Here is a 22,198-nt window from a genome sequence, read left to right on the forward strand (position 1 = left end):
CTGGTGGCTGGGGGGTGGGGGTGCTGGGAGACATGGGTGGGGGCCTGTTGGAGGCTGCCCTTGGTGACTGGGGGGTGGGGGTGGTGGGAGACATGGGTGGGGGCCTGGTGGAGGCTGCCCCTGGTGGCTGGGGGGTGGGGTTGCTGGGAGACATGGGTGGGGGCCTGGTGGTGGGTGCCCCTGCACTGCTGGGGGGTGGGGGTGGTGGGAGACATGGGTGAGGGCCTGGTGGAGGGTGCCCCTGGTGGCTGGGGGTGCAGGGGGACATGCGTTGGTGGGCAGTAGTGCAAGTTGACATGTGGGTTGGCTGGTGGGCATGGCCATGGTGGATGGGGTGCCTGCAGGACATGTGCTGGGTAGGCCCCTGTGGTGTGAGCCACCTGCAGGGGCCGTGGAGGGTGTAGAGGGAACACCTGGGAGGACCCACACGTGCAATTCACGTGTGCTGCTCCCCGCGCACCCCTGTAATACACGTACCCTGATGAGATTGTGTGTGGAACTTCCCGCGCACCCCTGTAATACACGTACCCTGATGGAATTGCGTGTGGAACTTCCCGCGCACCCCTGGAATACACGTACCCTGCTGATGTTGTGTGGGATACTTCCCCCGCACCCCAAAATACACGTACCCTGATGAGATAGCGTGTGTGACTTCCCGCGCACCCCAGAAATACACGTACCCCGCTCAATCGCGTGTGTAACTTCCCGCGCACCCCCGAAATACACGTTCCCCGCTCAATCGCGTGTGTAACTTCCCGCGCACCCCCGAAATACACGTACCGCACTCAATCGTGTGTGTAACTTCCCGCGCACCCCCGAAATACACGTACCCCGCTCAATCGCGTGTGTAACTTCCTGCGCACCTCAGAAATACACGTACCTCGCTCAATCGCGTGTGTAACTTCCCGCGCACCCCCGAAATACACGTAGCCCGCTCAATCGCATATCTAACTTCCCGCGCACCCCCGAAATACACGTACCCCGCTCAATCGCGTATTTAACTTTCCGTGCACCCCCGAAATACACGTACCCCGCTCAATCGCGTGTGTAACTTCCCGCGCACCCGCGAAATACATGTACCCCGCTCAATCGCATGTGTAACTTCCTGCGTGCCCCCGAAATACACGTACCCCGCTCGATCATGTGTGTTGCTTCCCGCGCACCCCCGCAATACACGTGCCCCGCTCGCACAGGCCCAATTGCTGTATGTTGCCACTTTTGTGATGCGCTGGGACTCTACCGCCTGCCTTCATGTGGCGGACGTGTTTCAGCTTGTGCGTGTCTTTGGCTGTGCGTGGCTTTGCCCTATTCGATTCCATGAATACGTGTGGTTCGAGTGCGTGTGGGCGTTCCGTCTGCTTCCCTGCAGTACATCCCCAGTTACGCCCTTATTTTCGCGCGTTGTTCCCCATTCCGCGAGTTACGCCCCGTGTCCCGCCCACTTTCTGGTGTATGCGCTGAGGTTGTGCGCTTTCACTGTGCGCGTTCGGGATGTTGCAGTGACTTGTGCGTCATGCACGGGTTTGGCGCACATCCCGAGGTGAACACGCGCAGGGACTTCCATGAATCGCACGCGTGCGCGTGCGCCTGTTTCTTTCCGCTTGCGCCTGATTGCGCCTGCTTGCGCCTGCTTGCGCGAAGATTTTCGGCGCACGTTTGTTCCATGAATCGGCCCCTTAGAGTCTTCATTGTTTTCTATTTTGTATGCTATGTCCAAAAATCTTTTGTGTTCCTTTTGTAAATCGTTCTGCGGCAACATACACACACATGGTTTGGTACTTCAGCCGATGACTTTTTAAGTTTGAGTATTTATTTTCTGTATGTGTGTAACAGAAGGTTGCTATGTGCAGAATTATCGCTACTATGCTCTAAAACTGTTGCATTTTCTACATGGCTCTCACTTCCAAAATACTTTTTATGAATATGGTCCATTTCTTCTTGTCAGTATTTGGGTGTACCATGCAGAAGAGTGGTATTTAAATTGCCTAATTCTGAAGCTGGACTTTTTGCATAGTATATTTTATACACTAAATTTCTTACTTTGGAATGATGTACTGATATTCTTTTGATATCATGGAAGGTACTTTTGCAAATAGGCCCAGAAATGCAGGCTAATGAATGTCCTTTTAGTCCTGTGTCTTTCCGCACTACACACATATCCATATTTTGCAGCACTTTCATTTTACTTTTGTCTTTACCTTTTACATATTGATTGAGGAACTGACGTAAACATTTGAAAGCTTTGTTTGGAATGGCACACATTGATGTGAACGGCCATTTGTATACTGGACGGTGTGGTTCTGCTGAATCGAGAGGTAATTCTGAGTCTTCAGAAGATAGTTTTGTAAGCTGTGTTTCTTGGTCCATGATGGTAGTGTTGATTTTCTCATACCCTTCTCCACTGCTATGGATGGTAATTGTGTTTGTATGATTTTGTTTGTATGCTTCTTCATTAAAATATGGCTGTGTGGTTGTTGTGTGACTCCATTCACCACCACAAACATGCAAAAAACATTTTTTGTTCACATTCCGTTTATTGCTGAGTTTCATTTGTATTTTGGTACTTAGATTTGTTAGTGCTTGCATCCTATTTAACACTAATATGAACAACTTCCTTATGAGAAGGATTGCACTATCACGAGTGCTTGTAGAATTAACTTTCTACAGTACATTTTAAGGGGTGAGGATGATTTTGGTCCTCTTCTTAGTAGATTCTGAAGGACTCTGTGATGAAACATTTTTGCTAAAATACTTTTTTTTACTATGGGTTCTTCTTACACTATCATGATATTTAGGAACATTGATAGCTGTACTGGCAGCTGTTTTTTTGACAACATTTCTGTGTTTAGTGACACTTTTTGATGGAGGAGGTACAGTTTCGGTAGAGACTTCTTTCATTATGTTACCCAACTGCATTAGCTGGTTTGTACCAAGATTCTCCACTAACTCTACAACAGGTGGATGCTTACATTGGGCACCTTTATTTTTATTTGCTCTAATTCTGCATTCCTTTCTACGGAGTTGCTTTTTGGTAGGAATTCTTTGGTGTCTGTAGAGAAAAAAAAGTATACTACTTTGGTCTGTTGTCCAATGTATGTGTGCTGTGTGCATGTGTGCAGAAGTGTGATGGGGAAGCTCTTTGGCATGGTGTGTCAACGTACAGTGACCTCTAACTATCATTTGGTAAGGCTACTTTACTGTTTGTATACTACTACAATGGGCCTCATTACGACCCAGGCGGTAAGTTACCGCCTGGGCCGTGACTTTACCACCATGGCGTAAACTACGTTTACGCCATGGTGGTTGGCGGACTTACCGCCCCATTCCGAGGTTGGCGGGGCGGTAAGTCCCCAATCCCCATTTACCCTTCCCCATTCCCATTTTTGCCCCATAGGGCATAATGGGAGTGGGGAAGGCGTTAATTACGCCACCGTAAATTACGGTGACGTAATTAACTCCATGGTCCCTTAGCGCCATGGATTTTAACACCTGCTAAAAGCAGGTGTTAAAACCTCCATGGCGCTAAGGGACCTCGTACTCAGGCGGTAAGGGTCGGCGCTGTTTACGCTGCCATTAACCCCTTACCGCCTGAGTCGTAATGAGGCCCAATGTGCTTTAGATGAGAGTACAAAGTGCCCTACTTGTGACGAGAACCATTATTAATAACCGAAATGCCAAAAACTTGCTACCGCAACTTATTTTCATAATCTAACCTTCTAAGGATTTCCTATGTTATTTCAGTTCAAAACACACAGGGATTTGTCAGCCATTCCACCCGTTAATCTTTGTTCAATAAATGGATATTTGTAGGTAGAATGGTTTACAAATGAATGCTTGCTTTGGTGCCCAAAATAAACAAATAACCCACGCAGCCTCTTTAAGGAGTAGTTACAGTATGAAGGTTGTACTGTACTTACTTTTTTGTGCAAGATGACCAGGTATCTTCAGATATGTCGTCTGCAGTGTAGATGCAGTTGATTCTCAGGAGAGTACTCTTCACTGTGACTTAAAAAAGATATGAATTACTTTGTGTGTTTGCAGCGGTCATGATACTGCAGACTTTACTTGTACTTCTTTCGTCAAAGGATTGAACTTTCATATTTCAACCCAGTCCACGTGCACATTTCACTTCTCTCTGTGCAGTTTTGCATACTACTTTCAATATGGTCCATGAAAGTTCTTCAAAATAACTACATTTTTTAAGTGTTTAAAAATGCCTTGTTCTTTACAAAGTGTAGTATGCATAGGAGAGAGGTTTGTAAGCGATAGGGCAAAGTACTAGATGGCCAAACATTTTGTACTTGTTAATGAAAAGCACAATGTCGAAAAATCGGGAGACCCTCCGAAGGACATGTCAGCACTACAATCGGGAGCCCCTACTATTTTCATACGATCACATTGCAAGTAGCATTACTGTAGGCAGTACAGAGTACAGAACTCCGACATTTTCACATACAAAATTGAGGTCTGCCCTAAATTATACTTCTCAACTCACACACTTTTGGCAGCTGTCATCCGCCTTGTAAAGGGCAGACTCACCCGCCAAGCCTCCTGCACGTCCATTCATTCCAATGGGCGTCTCACCCGCCAAAAACAAAATCGGCTGATTTCACCCTCCTTTAAGACAAAAATGGTTGAGAGCTATGCCTAAATAGGCATGCTTGCAACGTATGCACAGGTTATGCAGAAGACAGTAAGCAGTCGTGCGATTTGTTAATGACAAATCGGCAATCTTGCACTTTAAAAGGGGGAGAGTTGTTATGTGTTCACTATGGACATTTACCAGCATTATTTTGTCTATTTGAAATCATAAGGCTTCCACATGTACTCTGATTAAAATGTGCATACCTGTACTCTATACTGATGCATGTGGACATGCATGGAGCTGTACATAGAAATTTGCAATCCTTGCACAGTAGCTTGTGAAGTAGGTGCTTTGCAATGGTATGCGATTTCCATTAAGAATCATTGACAGTAATTTTGAAGTGCGCAATGTTGATGACAGAGTTAAAATTAGCGATGTTCTATGTGATTGGTGGATGATTGTGCGCCGGCTTAGATGTGTCCAATGAGGGACTCGCTTTGGTACCACTGTAGAAAGGGTGGAAGGACTGGGTATGAGTTATGTGCCGCACGTAGGCAACAATTGTCTGCTGGTAGGGTGTGTCACATACAGGTTTCTACAGCAAATCCTGCTTGGAAAGTAGGCTGTAGGCATCAGCCAGTTAGATGTTTACATTACTTTTTTGTGTCGAAAGACGGTGCGCACACTGAAAATGGCAGAGGTGGAGAGGGTCAGGGTTTTGCTGCTTGGAGACATTTTTTTGCAAGGCTTACAGCACTATGCCGAGAATAGGCATGTGGCACACCATTACGATGTGCGAGGAGTGGAGGTGGTGTGGAGCGGGGACACTGATGCCAATGCTAAGGCAATTCTGCAAGTTTGCAGAGACATGCGTAGAATGACCACTCCTCATGTGGTAATTTTGCACTACGGTGCTTGCCACTTGGGATACCTGACTTCACGTACTTTGTTGGCAGATTTGGCACAGTTGGTTGAAGCACTCATGACCATCTTCCCAACATCGAAAGTAATTTTTTCTGCTTTACTCCCGAGAGAACAATGGAACAACACTTCTGTTTTCTGTCCAGATCAAAGCATTGGGAGGTGCATCATCAATCGCGGCATGCGTGCATTCATGCTATGAGTTGGTATGTTTTTTTGTAGCCACGATAACATTGCTCCAAGCAATGTGCATTACTTTGAAGGAAATCGTGTAGCGCTATCTTCTTTGGGAAATGCGATGTTCTTTCGGAACATAAGGCTTGCTTTAGAGAAGGTTCTGTAATGTTTGCAAGAGTAAAGCAAGGACAAAAAATACAAAAAAATACGTAAAATACCACATGTCTGTACAATATGTGGCCAAAAATTTAAAAAAAACTTCTCTTTTCAGAGCCTACCTTAAAGGGAAAAAAGGGGAATAGTACTTTAATGTACCGTCGTCACGCTCTGATCCTGTACATGTACGCGAACATGGCGGTAGTTAGCAGCCAGCACATATCACCACTGGGGATTGAAGGGTGAAGCCGCATGTAAATGAGAATGAGCGGAGCTAGGGATTGTTCCATAAAGTTCAGTAGGTGTGTTCTGACCGACGCACTTTAGTAAGACCGCCTTCTCCCTCACAGGCCACCACAAAGCCATTGCTTTCCATGCTCGAAAACAGATTATCTGGATTGTGGGAGACTCATGGATACATTGGTTGAAGGTGCATGCAGAAAGTTGCAGTTTATCTACAAATCTCGGATTTCCACATGCGGAAGTGCACTGGAATGGCGTGCGTGACATGAGATGGCTGGACTTGGTACCTCTTTGTGTTACTTAATAGACAGAGCGTCCTCTAGATATACTGATCATTCATTGTGGAGGAAACAGTTTAGGCCATGTATCTGGAATTTTTTTGCAATTTTCCATGAAGGAAGGACTTGCGAAGCTCATGGACATGTTTCCAAATTGTCAAATACTTTTTTCCCGTATTGCCCAAAGACAAATATGGTTGCGTTCTTCTGCATTTGGTCCTCAAATGGAGAAAGTGAGACGCAATGTGAATAAGGCTGTGTGTGCCTTTTTAAGAGATGTTGGCATGTCCTCTTTCCACAATGAAAACATTTTGTTTCGTAGCAGTTTCGTTTTCCGCAGAGATGGAGTCCACCTCACATATGCTGGCAATCAGATGTTTCTTCACAATTTACAAAATGCATTGCACCCTCTTTTGCAATCACACTAACCTATCTGACAATCCGTTTTCCCCAATCCACTGTTTTTGACCCACACAACACACCACCAAAAGGCTCTTTTCGGAGCCGCCACTTACTCCCAATATACACTTTATTGCGTTTGCTCCACTTGCACCCTCCCTTTTTCCCCTCTACGACTGTCCGTGAACTTTTGCTGAACTCTGCAGGGGTCTACAGCCTTCACTTCATAGTTCTATTGTTATTCTGAGAAAGGCGGCTCTGAAAAGAGCCTTTTCTGTCATTTCTGTTGTTTTTACGTTCATTGATTAAAAGCACTCGACACACTAGGAGAAGAGGCGAAAGGAAGGTAAGGAAGGGACACCAGCTACAGGGATAAGAAAGGGCAACTGAACAGACAAATATTAAGGGTGATCTTTATTTAGGTAAGGAGCAGATCTTCTGGTGCTCGTTGACTGCAGCCTCAAAAGCGTTTCAAAAACTCTCCCCCTGCAGAGTACTGCCTCACAATATGTGCACACTACTGTCACCTTTGAAAGGTAAGGGTCCACAGCATTGCGAATGGCTTGTGAAGCAGCTGGAGGGAGGCACTCCCCCACAGGAGTGTCTCTTGTGGTCGGAGGATTGGATTCCAAAGATGCTGGGGAGGAACTCAAACGACTACACTCTTCACATGGCACCATCTTGCGAATGTCCACAGTGTCGAACGAAGTGAGGTGTCGCTTCATGGTTGTTGTACCAAAACTGTTCGCTCCAAATCTCCCGCGACTCAAGACCACATTGCACTGGTTACACTTCACCTTGTTTGCACGTGCTTTTGGTACATTCCCACTAACGAAAATAACCACCTAACCCACGACTCCCGTCGAGTGCTCCTAGTGCGGAGTTCCTCCACTTCATTCTCTTCCTCCTCTTCTTCCTCAATCTCTACATCCTCACTCATATATCTCTCTGCAGGCCCTTGGTGAGGTGGTGATGGTGGCGGGTTTGGGGGTGGTGCAGAGGCTAATAACCCAACAGCAGCCATGGAAGCCATACCAATTACTTTCCTTTTGGTCACTACAGCAGTAAAGGCAACACACCTCAATCTGCTGTAGCTAGAAGGACAATGAAGATGTGCTCGGGGGTGTGGCCTTTTGTAGGAGTACAGGGGTGTGCCTCGTGACCATCTTCATCACTACAAAGCAGTACACACATTTTACACAGCAACTCCTGAGGTGGGCTATTGTTTGGGATGTGTGAAATTACATTTTTACACTTTACAATACTTTGCCTTGTGTGTACAAGTACATTTTTATTGTTGCGGAAGCACACAAACCGCAGAAACAAGTCCCCACGCTCAGCATAGGTGCGGTCACAAGATGACGTCCTCAACACATCCGCCCCCATAATGAAAGTCCCCTGGACAGCAAATGCAAACAATCAAACATGCGCATGTGCACAAGTGTCCTACGGAAAGTGTTCGGGTTCTCAAACTACTTCAAAGTGCGACACAAGTGAGATGGACAGTTAGGAAATGGCACGATGTTCGCAATACTTACGGTTTTACTGCGCATGTGCACGTATGCTATGTCCACTGTACGGACAGTTCCAGTGTCCTTAGGACAACTCCATTTTGTTTGCCTACGACCTTGCCGGTCACCGTGCCTGTTCTAAGGACGGCACCATTTTGACTGCGCCCAATACGGACCACTATACTGTCCTTCACACACTCCCTTTTTACTCATTTACACCCATTCCGGACATCTTGTGTCTTCTACGAACATGTATTATCTCGTTTCCGAGCGCTACGCCGAGGTAGTATATCCTTTGGACACCCCTTTCTGTTTTTGTATGCACATGTTCAAAAGATGGTGCAGTCACACATCACTCCCGTCTTACTTCACATTAGATAGCACCCACATTCCATTGCTTGCGGATAGGTTGAACAGGCGCGCTGTTCGCGAATATTTTACGTCTTTTTAAAAAGAAATTCTACACACAAACTCTCTCTACAACTACTATACAAAAACATTTCAAACACACACATCATTCTAAAGAAATAGTGGGGGAAGCGGACACTGAAACAAATATGGGGGAATTAGGATTCAACACGGGCTGATTATGAGAAGAAGATTTGTGAGGGGAAGAAGGGATGGATATTTCGTCAAAACGTCTATTTTCCTGTTCAAGGTTTGGCGATGGTTCACTAGGGAGTGGAGAAGCAGGGCAGGTGCAGGTGGGGCAATGATAACGAACTTTTCCTCTCACACAGTCCTCCACAAACTCCCGTAAACTTTGAAAATTGGCGTTCAATATGTCCATTTTCTCCTCTATCCTCTTTAGCCTGTCTTCTTCTGTCTTGTTTGTTACCCTTTCATCTTTTTTTTCCTGCTATGTTAAAAAAGAAATACATAAGTTCAATGCCTCTAAAATACTGGTCAGTATTTTGCATATTCAGAGAAATGTGTACCATTATTGTCGCTGTCTTCAGATATTTCCCCATGCAGGAAATACTCCTCCAGCCACTTAAAGTACTTGCCATTTCTGAGTCAAAACAACAGAAATAATTAATATTTCTGCACCACATACCAATATAAAAAAATTCACACATATAACAAAATGACCTCCACTCACTCTTTTCCTGTAATCTCCCTTCGTCCTATTGCTGTCGTTCCAGGCTGCCGAGTTTCTGTGCAGTGATTACCATGGAGGGATCCTTTTTTTTATGGTTCCATTCATTTCTATCCACATGGTTATTGATTGTGTCCTTTTCTTTTCACACCTTTAGGCTCCCATATTTACTTATTACTAATTATAATATATGTATGTCCTTCTTCTACGTTGCACACTTTTTGTGTAAGACAATAGTACATTTTCAGATACCCCCCGCCTCTTTGGGTAGTGTTGATCCTGTCTGCCCCCGTCCGCAAACAGGCGCTCCGTCCGTCCCTTTCTAATATCAATAGGGAGGGGGTTCCTTATGTTCGATGTTAAATGTATATCAATTACGTAGTTTACACTACATATCTCCTAAAATCACCTGATGACAGTGTACATTCCGCACAACAACTTCATTGACACAATGTTATGCTTAAGTTCCCCTCCAAAAACCAGCTAAATTCACTATAAAAAAAACTCTCTTTAGGAGACGTTATGGTTAAGTTGCCCTCCCAAAAACCTGTAAAATTCACTACAAAAAAAACTTTGTTGAGGGGTGTTATGGTTAAATTGCCCTACCAAAAACCTGTGCCCTTCACAAAAAAAAAAAAATTCTCCCTACCCTTTACGCTTCAAATGAAAAACGAAAAGCCCCTGAAATTCGACAGTTATGGTACACTAAGCCCCCATGCCTGCCATCACCACTACACACTGCTAACACTAACACCCAGAACATGAAAGATGTCATCTCAAATGTCACTGATGACATCACTGACAACATCACATGTTTAGCCCCTTTGTTTTCGTTCCCTGCCATATATACATATGTACATTCAGTAAAAGCCATGGAAGCCATACCGATTAGTTTCCTTTTGGTCACTACAGCAGTAAAGCCAGTACACCTCAATCTGCTATAGCTAGAAGGACAATGAAGATGCGCTCGGGGGTGTGGCCATTTGTAGGGGTAGAGGGGTGTGCCTCGTGACCTGGTGAAGTGTAACTAGTGCGAGGTGGTGCTGAGTCACGGGAGATTTGGTGCGTAGGTTTTGGTATGACAACCATGAAGCGACACCTCACTTCGTGCCGCACTGCGGACATTTGCAAGGTGGTGCCATGTGAAGAGCGTAGTCGATTGAGTTCCTCCACAGCATCCTCCGCGTCCGATCCTCCCACCACAAGCAACACAAGCAACACTCCTGTGGGGGAGCGGTTCCCTCCAGCTGCCTCACAAGCCATTCGCAATGCTGTTGACCCATACCTTTAAAAGGTGACAGTAGTGTCCACATATTGTGACGCAGTGCTCTGCAGGGGGGAGAGTTTTCGAAGTGCTTTTAAGGCTGCAGTCACAGAGCACCAGAAGATCTGCTCCTTACCTAAATAAAGCTCACCCTAAATCTTTCTCTGGTCACTTGCCCTTTCTTATCCCCGTGGATGGTGTCCCTTCCTTACCCTCCTTTGGACTCTTCTCCTAGTCTGCGGTTTGCTGTTAAGCAAAAAACGTAAAAACAACAAAAATTACAGAAAATGCTCTTTTAAGAGCAGCCTTTCTCAGTATAACAATAGAACAATGAAGTGACGGTCGTAGACCCCCGCAGAGTTCTGAAAAAGTTTGCGGACAGTCGTAGGTGAAAAAAGGGAGGGTGCAAGCAGAGCAAACACAATGAAGTGTACGCTGGGAGTAAGTGGCAGCTCTGAAAAGAGCCTTTCGGTGGTGTGTTGTGTGAGTCAAAAAGTGTGGATTGGTGAAAACGGATTGTCATATAGGTTAGCGTGATTGCAAAAGAGGTCGCAATGCATTTTGTACATTGCGAAGAAAAATCTGATTACCAGCATATGTGAGGTGGACTCCATCTCTGCAGAAAATGAAAGTGCTGCGAAAAAAAATGTTTTCATTGTGGAAAGAGGACATACCAACATCTCTTAAAAATGCACACACAGCCTTATTCACATTGCATCTCGCTTTCTCCATTTGTGGACCAAACGCAGAAGAACGAGGCGATATTTCTCTTTGTGCAATACGGGAAAAAAGTGTGTGACAATTTGGAAACATGTCCATGAGCTTCGCGAGTCCTTCCATCATTGCAAATTGCAATGAAATTCCAGATACATGGCCTAAACTGTTTCCTCCGCAATGAATGATCAATATATCTGGAGGATTCTCTTTTAGTAAAGTATCACAGAGTGGTACCAAGTCCAGCCATCTCATGCCACGCACGCCATGCCAGTGCACTTCCACATGAGGAAATCCAAGATTTGTAGATAAACTGCAGCTTTCTGCATGCACCTTCAACCAATGTATCCACGAGTCTCCCAAAATCCAGATAATATGTTTACGAGCATGGAAAGCCATGGTTGTGTGGTCTTCTGTGAGGGAGAAGACGGTCTTACTAAAGTACTTCGGTCAGAACACACCTACTGAACTTTATGGACCAATCCCTAGCTCTGCTCATTCTCATTTACTTACGTCTCCACCACTGAATCCCCGCTGGTGATATGTGCTGGCTGCAAACTACTGCCATGTTTGCAGACATGTACAGGATCGGAGCGTGACGACAGTACATTAAAGTACTATTCCCCTTTTTCCCCTTTAAGGTAGGCTCTGAAAAGAGCATTTTTTTTTGGGCCAGATACCGTACAGACATCTGGTATTTTATTTATTTTTTGTTCTTGCTTTACTCTTGCAAACATTACAGAACCTTCTCTAAAGCAAGCCTTACATTCCCAAAGAACATCGCATTTCCCAAAGAAGATAGCGCTGCACCATCTCCTTCAAAGTAATCCGCATTGCTTGGAGCAATGTTATCGTGGATGCAAAAAAAATACCAGTTCGTAGCATGAATGCTCGCATGCCACGATTGATGATACACCTCCTGATGTTTTGAGCTGGAAAGAAAACAAAATTGTTGTTCCATTGCACTCTTGGGAGTAAAGCAGAAAAAATGACTTTCGTAGTTGGGAAGATGGTCATGAGTGCTTCAACCAACTGTGCCAAATCTTCCAACAAAGTTTGTGAAGTCACGTATCCCAAGTGGCAAGCACCGTAGTGCAAAATTACGACATGAGGAGTGGTCATTGTACACATGTCTCTACAAACTTGCAGAATTGCTGCAGCATTGGCATCAGTGTCAGCGCTCCACACCACCTCTACTCCTCTCACATCGAAATGGTGTGCCACATGCCTACTCTCGGCATAGTGTTGTAAGCCTTGCACAAAAATGTCTCCAAGCGTCAAAACCCTGACCCTCTCCACCTCTGCCATCTTCAGTGTGCGCACCATCTTTCGACACAAAAGAGTAATGTGAACATCTGATTGGCTGATGCCTACAGTCGACTTTCCATGCACGATTTGCTGTACAAACCCGTATGTTACACGCCCTACCAGCGGACAAGCGTTGCCTACGTGCGGCACGTAACTCTTACTGTCTTCCACATAACCTGTACATACGTTGCAAGCATGCCTATTTAGTGCAGAACTCAATTTTGTATGTGAAATTGTCGGAGTTGTGTACTCTGTACTGCCTATATTAATGCTACTTGCAATGTAATCGTAGGAGAATAGTAAGCACTCCCGATTGCGGTGGTGACATTTCCTTCTGAGGGTCTCCCGATTTTTCGGCATTGTTCTTTTAATTTACAAGTAGAACATGTTTCCCCATCTAATACTATGCCCTATCGCTTACAAACCTCTCTCCTATGCATAGTACACTTTGTAAACAACAAGGCATTTCCATACCCTTAAAAGTTTTAGCTATTTTTAAGGACTTTCAAGTACCATATTGCATGTGGCATGCAAAGACTGCACAGAGTGAAGTAAAATGTACACGTGCACTGGGTTGAAATATGAAAGTTGAATGCTCTGACGAAAGGAGCACAATTAATGTGTGCAGTATCACCACTGCTGAAAACACACAAAGTAATTGATTTTGTTTTTTTGAATCGCAGTGAACACTACTCTCCTAAGAATCAACAGCATCTACACTGCAGACGACATATCTGAAGAAACCTGGTCATCTTGCACAAAAAAGTAAGTACAGTACAACCTTTATATTGTATTTACTCCTCAAAGAGGCTGTGTGGGTTATGTGTTTATTTTGGGCACCAAAGCAAGCATTGATTTGTAAACCATTCTACCTACAAATATCCATTTATTGAACAAAGAATAACAGGCAGAGTGGCTGACAAATCCCTGTGTGTTTGGTACTCAAATAACATACGTAATCATTAGAAGGTTAGATTGTGAAAAAAAGTTGCTGTAGCAAGTTTTTGGCATTTCGGTTATTCATAATGGTTATCGTCACAAGTAGGCCACTTTGAAGTCTCATCTGAAGCACATTGTAGTAGTGTACAAACAGTAAAGTGGCCTTACCAAATCATTGCAAGAGTTCAATGTACGTTGACACACCATGACAAAGAGGTTCCACATCAGACCCATTCACACTGCACGCATACATTGGACAACAGACCAAAGTATATATTTTTTCTCAACAGACACCAAAGAATGCCTACCAAAAAGCCACTCCGTAGAAAGGAACGCAGAAGTAGAGCACATAAAAATAAAGGTGCCCAATGTAAGCATCCACCTGTTGTAGAGTTTGTAGAGAATGTTGGTATAATCCAGCTAATGCAGTCGGGTAAAAAAATAAAGGAAGTCTCAACTACCGAAACTGTACCTCCTCCATTAAAAAGTGTCACAAAACACAAACATGTTGTAAAGAAAATGCCTAGCAGTACTGCTAACAATGTTCCTAATACTCCTGACAGTGTAAGAAGAACCCATAGTAAAAAAAGTATTTTAGCAAAAATGTTTCGTCACAGAGTCCTTCAGAATCTACTAAGAAGAGGACTGAAATCATCCTCACCCCTTAAAACCTACCGTAGAAAGTGAATCCTACAAACTCTCGTGAACAGTGCAATCCTTCTCAAAAGGAAGTTGTTCATATTAGTGTTAAATAGGATGAAAGCACTAACAAAACTAAGTACCAAACTACAAATAAACTCAGCAATAAACGGAATGTGAACAAAAATAATTTCTTACATGTTTGTGGTGGTGAATGGAGTCACACAACAACCACAGAGCCATATTTGAACAAAGAAGCATACACATCAAACAGACACAATTGCCATCCATAGCAGTGGACAAGGGTATGAGAAAATCAATACTACCATCATGGAACAAGAAACACTGCTTACAAAACTATCGCCTGAAAACTCAGAATTACCTCTCGATTCAGCAGAACCAACCGTCCAGTATACAAATGGCCGTGCACATCAATGTGTGCCATTCTAAACAAAGCTTTCAAATCTTTACGTCAGTTCCTCAATATGTAAAAGGTAAAGACAAAAGTAAAATAAAAGTGCTGCAAAATATGGATATTTGTCCAGTGCTGAAAGACACAGGACTAAAAGGACATTCATTAGCCTGCATTTCTGGGTCTATTTTCAAAAGTACCTTCCATGATATCAAAAGAATATCAATACATCATTCCAATGTAAGAAATTTAGTGTATAAAATATACTATGCAAAAAGTCCAGCTTCAGAATTAAGAAATTTAAATACCACTCTTCTGCATGGTACACCCAAATACTTACAAGAAGAAATTAACCGTATTCAGAAAAAGTATTTTGGAAGTGAGAGACACTTACAACATGCACCAGTTTTAGAACATAGTAGCAACAATTCTGCACATAACCTTCTATTACACACATACAGAAAAGAAATAGTAAAATTTAAACGGTCATCGGCTGAAGTACCAAACCATGTGTGTGTGTGTTGCCACAGAGCATTTTACAATAGGAACACAAAAAATGTGGACATATCATGCAAAATAGAAAACAATGAAGACTCTAAATGGTTTGAATTAGCTTTGTACCTTTTAGCTGAAAACAAATATGAACTAACTGAACGCCTAATTTGGAATTGTTTCCATTACCAAAAATCCTGCAACAGCTCAATTTGTATGAGAGCATAATAATTCAAATAGTTCACCCATTTCAAGCAATTATACGCCGTCATACAGAAACAGAAAAATTACCTTCCTCTGAATTGGTGAAAGGCATTTGTGGCAAAGTAGTTCATTTGCCATTAGATCTAACGGAAAATGTACACACTCTAGGAGTGGAACATTCAATAGAGCATTCTTTATTAGTCTTGATAAATGGAGTACCAACAAAGGACAAATAAATTGCCAACAATTAGTGGACTTGCACAAAGTTAGAAAAGCATTGCAATATCTAAACGACAATACTGAGTACTACAAGGAAATAAATATTGATGAAAGCTTAAGGGAAACAACTGAAATCATTCAAGAGCCATCAGAAACTGGACAATTCTTGCTTCTGGATCCAGCTACAGTATACACTCATTTGGACCACTACACAATTCATCCATTGCATTCCAATGAAAGCATAGATGATGCACTAGAAACTTACCAAATGCGACAAACCAAAGGCTCACCAATGAGTATTTGGGAAAAAAGTATAGAAGCACGTGTTTTTCCACTGCTATTTCTGACTGGCAAAGGTGGAAGATACGATGATAGACCCACTCAGATTGGGGCATCAGAATACCGCTCATTACAAATGTATTTGCTATATCCCAGATTTAGACAAACGGTGGAATACATATTCCACCTACTCTATGAAAGTGAATTAGCAACACTATGTTATGGTGTTGCACACATTCTTAATTCTGGAACCCACTTTCAAAATATGTCCGCTATGCAGTTAATACAAAAAGTACAGGAAAAAGATGAGGTTTTACAATCAAGTATAACAAATTTGTTTGCAAGCATGCGTGGTACAAAGATATACTGTTCAGACGGCATGGAGAAGTGTTCTGCATGATCAAAAACCTTGGACCACCGACTTGGTTTGTTACGCTAAGTTGTGCAGAATATGCATGGGAAGATTTACATGAGTTCCTACGCATAGCAAACAGCAACAAAAAGAACGTAGATATATTAACACCTGGAGAACTTTGCTCTCTAGATCCATTTAATTTCTCAAGATATTTCCATCATCGTTTCATTGCCATGCTACACTTTATTTGCAATAAAGCTCTTCCTCCCCTTGGCGAAGTGCAGCACTTCTTTTGGAGAAAAGAATATGAAGCGCGAGGAGCACCACATATTCACATGCTGTTATGGATCAAAGGTGCACCGGAATTTGGGCACGAGAGGGATAGCACTGTTTTGCAGTTTATCCAAAAATATGTCACATGTGAAATCCCTTCACAACAGACACATAGTGAGCTGCATGGGCAGATTTTACAATTTCAAAGACACAAATGTGGCAAATATTGCCGCAGCAAATACAAAACAAAGGTAAATACTACACCTAATGCCGCTTTGGTTTCCCTAGACCAGTTACAGAAACAGGTGAAATAAAAAACTTCATGTCTTCAGTTCGACATAGTGTTAAAGGTAAATCACCTAAAAACACGTATTACATAAAAAGAAGGGAAGAATCAAAATATATCAATGATTACAATGCAATCATTGCCCTCTTATGGAATGCAAACATAGATGTGCAGTACATTGCAGACAATTCAACTGCTGTTGCATGATATGTTACTGCCTACTTAACAAAAGCAGAAAAAACAGAGCTTCAAGACCTCTGGGATGACCTAGCATCAGACAAAACACTATCACAGAAATTGTACAGCCTAGGCATAAAAATGCTCTCTCATAGAGAATATGGGGCCTATCAAGCAGCAGATCGTTTAACCGGCACTGCTTTGTATGGAAAATCAGACAACATAGTATGGCTCAGTCTTGGTCCTGCAAAATCTAGAAAAAGAGTGCTGAAATCATATGAGGACATGGAAACAATGATCCCAACTGCCAAGAAATTCTAAAAAACAATTCACTGGACACATACTATCCAAACAGGAATACCACTCTGGAAAGCATGTGTCTATACCACATAGCTAAAAACTTTGCATACAAAAATAATGTAAAACCCGATGAAAGCAAATGTAGATATAGAGTGACCGATTGTGAAGGGAGCTTAGTGAAACTTACCAAACAAAGCTTAATTAATCATGTACAATTGTCATTAAAAACGCCTCAACAGAAAGAACTATATTACATGTCTCTGTTACAACTTTTCAAACCATGGAGAAAAAAAGTAAGATAATACTAATTACTAGATAATTATGACTGCTATGAAGATGCTTTCAAACCAAATGAAAGCACTATCACCGATGTGAACTTTACGCAGTACAAAACAATGTTACACAATGAGCAGCAACAGGAAGAAGAACGTCAGGCCCAACTAGATTAGGACTCTTCCGACAGTAGTCAACCTTCTGTAACAGGAAGTCAAGAACCACTAGGACAACCACTAATAGCAAATAAGGCTGAAGTAGCTATGGCAGACGTAGAAAACACCATGTGTCAGTATCAAGAAGATATAGAAGACTTAACCGTAAAACAAGCAAAACTTAACAACGATCAGCGCACCATTTTTGAAGACGTAACAAAACAAATTTTACATGGTGTACAAAACAAAAAAAAAGAATGTACCTGCCAAAATTACAAACCTATACTGCTGTACGTCAGTGCTGAAGCTGGATCAGGGAAAACATTCTTGATCAAAATCATCAGCAAGTTCCTTTAACAATTGACAAACAACAAACTGTCAGCTGTTGTAACGGCCCCCACAGGTTTAGCTGCCTACAACATAGGCGGTGTGACTTTACACCGATTACTACTGCTTCCAGTAGAGCATCAAAATAAATTAGACTACTAAAAACTTTCTGCAGAAGCTGCAATGCAATTACATAGAGTATTGAAACAAATGAAAATGCTACTAATAGATGAAGTGAGCATGGTCTCCAACCTAATGTTGGCTTTTATTCATCTCAGATTGCAAGAAGTACTTAAAAATAATAACGAAGAACTCTTTGCAGGGAAACACATCATCTTGTTCAGAGCTCTTCTACAATTGACACCAATGAAAGGTGAACTGATTTTTAAAACCTTAGGCCACAAACTCTGCCGGAAAACTGTTGGTAGCATAGGTAATGTTAACCTTTGCAACATTTCAAATACAGAGAATTAACTGAGAACATGCAGCAATCTGCAGATATCACTTATGCCAACATCTTAAAAAGTATAAGAGTTGGTGTATTATCGCAAGAAGCACAAGTTGTATTGAAAAACCAGCATATACATGCACTTTATGGTGATAATGCATGCGCAACTGATGTTATGGAACAAATAGCGCATAAAAGTGTCAATTGTATGGCCTTAATGCCAACTCTTGCAAGTTGTTTCAAATTCAATGTAACAATGTTAAAGAAAGAAATGCAAACAATAATAGAAATTAGCGCCATAGACAAACTAGACGTACGTGGTATGACAGTAACCATGTGTGAGCAAGCCACAACAAGACTAAATAGTTTAGAAAAATCAATCTCCAACTCAGCTGGGTTGGAAAAAATATTGAAATTATCCTTAAATTGTAGAATAATGCTTAAACGTAACCTTGACATAGAGCAAGGGCTTGTTAATGGAGCACTGGGCACAATTGTTGGCTTTCAATCATATCCACGTGATAGCAAAATTAATTTTGTAAATATTCGCTTTGATAAAGTTTCAGAAGTGAAAAGGATAGGGCGCTCAATTGCTCGATTCCTTCTCTTCAAGGGCATGTATGTACGTAGAGAGCAATTTTCTCTAACTCTTGCATATGCAGTTACCATTCATAAATCCCAAGGTCTTACCCTAGACAAAGCATTGATCGATATAGGAAACATAGGGCCTCATTACACGGTAGGCGGTAGGGATTTACCGGTACCGGTAAGGGATTACCGGTATTGTTAAATCCCCTCCTCAATTACGAACCGAACAAACCGCTATTAGCGCCACCGCTAAGTACGGTGGCACTATTAGCGGCAAGTCCGTGGGCGCGCGACCCCTCAGTCCGGAAATAGCGCCATAGCGCTAATAGCACACCATCACAAGGCTTGCGGACATGGCAATACCGGCATGGCGAAGACCCAAAAACCCCTTACCGGCAAGGCGCTAATACCGGCATCGCGAACCACCCGTTAAAAGACCTGAGCAGTGTTCCCACCTGCCACAGGTTGACAAAATCAGCACAGGTGGAGGCAATGGAGACTGGCAGCACAAAAGAGCACACCACACCCCTTCCCACACCCATTTCCACACCAAGATGGATGCAATACTAGCAGCATTACATGGGCTGGAGGACATGATTGCAGTGCAGCAGCTACAACAACAGGCAGCACAGAGGAGACGCAGGAGGAGGAGGGCAAGACAGGCGCAGCAAGCACCACCAGTGCACCTAGTGATACCACAGAGGCAGCCACCAATTCCCAGGATCAGAGCCAGTCCATTCAACCTAACCCCTGAGCAGATACACACCCTGTACCGTCTGGACCGGGATACCATCACCACCATTGTAGACATGATATACAATGACATTGTGAGTCTCATAGACATCCGTACTGCCATCCCCCCTCTACTGAAGGTGGTAACTGTGCTCCACTTCTTGGCCACAGGCACCTACCAGTAGACGGTAGGTCAGATGCATGGCATATTACAACCAGTATTCTCATGCACGCTGAACCAGGTGCTCAATGCCCTCCTGAAGCACACAAGTCAACACATAGCCATACCACAGACTGCCCAGGAGATCTCCAACACCAAAGTTGGCTTCCATTCACTGGCAGGCATCCCAAGTTGCATCGGGGCCATCGACTGTACCCATGTTGAACTGGTGGTCCCACATGCCAATGAGGTAGTGTACCGTAACACAAAGCAATACCACTCCATCAACGTCCAAATGGTATGTGACTCCAACAAGATCATCACACATTGTTGTGACCGATATCCCAGATCAACCCATGATTCAATGGTCCTGCAGAACTCGACAATACCACGATACATGGAGCGACATGCTGGACAACGTTCGTGGCTACTTGGTGAGTAGCAGGCCAACCACATGACAGTGTGATGTGGATTGTGAGTGTCGGAGGGGTGCATACTCCAACTGGGTGTGATTGGGGGGGGTGCATACTCCAACTGGGTGTGATTGGGGGGGAGGAGATGCATACTCCAACTGGGTGTGAGGGGGGGGAGATGCATACTCCAACTGGGTGTGATTGGGGGGGGAGATGCATACTCCAACTGCGTGTGATTGGGGGGGGGATGCATACTCCAACTGGGGGTGCACTGGTGTCAGGAGAAGAATGGTCATACATATTAGCATCACTGTCCAGTGAGGCAGCCCACAATGGACCAGACACAAAATCACATGCAAGTTGTGATTGGCCGGACAAAGATATCAATCGTTTACACCAAACATACCATTTCCAAACACATGCACACCGAACAACACACCATTTGCCCCATAACACAAATCATCAACATGCATGGAAAAATCACAGCAGAAATGTACGCTGAACAACATCAGAAATGATCCGCGCCCATGAGTGCATACAAATGGATCTCCTGTAGCCATTGAAGTGAGCCACACCCGTACAACACTACTGAACTGCCATTAAACAGCATGGTGACTTCAAATGAGGAATGGCAGTATACTAGCAGTGTGGTACAAACGTTGCCAGGGCCGGGAAACATGAATGACTTAAACTCAGCCGGGACATAGCAATCTCTGCCGTATGCATGCATGGTGCATGTCCACTTGCAAGGACTACCTCACCTTCCCACATTGCAGTTACCCTGATTGTCATGCGTGCTTGGATCAGTGGATGTCATTCACAATGCTGTGATTGTTTGTGTGATATGTACAGGTTCCACTTGATGTAAACACTTACACATACCCATTGTTGCACCCATGCAGGTGATGCCGGTTAACCCCTGAAGAGGTGGCTCCTTACCCCTGTACGGAACCCACAGAACAGGCACGAACAGGACTACAATCGTGCACATACTCGTACCCGTGTGGTAATTAATCAGACATTTGGCCTTTTGAAGGCACGCTTCCGGTGCCTCAGCAGGTCGGGGGGGGCACTCCTGTACGGGCATGAGAAGGTGGCCAAGATCACTATGGCATGTGTCATGCTGCACAATATGTGTATCAGACGGAATGTGCCAATGCCCCCTGACATTGAACTGCAACCACCTGCTGAGGATGATGACGGGATGAGGATGGAGGAGAGGGGGCTGCAGGTCATGCAGGTGGTGATGCCCAGGAGGGACTTGCTGTGCGCCAGCACCTGATATACCATTGTTTCTGATACACATGGATTAGGAGGGTGCAATTGATGTGGAGCTCAGGGCACTGTGTATTGGGAGGAGATTGACACTGTGCACCCTTCACCAATAAAGCACACATACACAATAATCAATGTCCAGTTATGTGATTATCCATGCCATAACGTGTGTATTGAGCATTATGTGATTCAAAAGTGCATGTACCCTCCACCCCAAACATCCTCTCCCTCTCCCCCTCCCCCCACAACTCCCCCAAACACCCCCCCCCATAACTCCCCCAAACACCCTCCCCCCCCTCCCCCCACAACTCCCCTAAACACCCTCACCCCCCTCCCCCAACTCCCCTAAACACCCTCCCCCTCTCCCCCACAACTCCCCCAAACATGGGGTGCACATCAGTGCTGCATTAGTCTGCAAGTGTCAACAGTGACAGGCTAGCCCTACTTCCCTCCTCCACTACCACCATTGGGGGGTTGTGAGTCTGGCCGCCGCAAGGACCGGCTGGACCTGCGCAGGGTGCTTGTTTGGTCGGAGCTGGCAGATGAGGAGGTGCCTGGTTGATCAGGTCCCTGTGTGTGACGCATGCTCTCCATCGC

The sequence above is a fragment of the Ambystoma mexicanum genome, chromosome 11 (genome assembly GCF_040938575.1).
Source record: "Ambystoma mexicanum isolate Mex_15411 chromosome 11, UKY_AmexF1_1, whole genome shotgun sequence".
NCBI classification, from domain to species: domain Eukaryota; kingdom Metazoa; phylum Chordata; class Amphibia; order Caudata; family Ambystomatidae; genus Ambystoma; species Ambystoma mexicanum.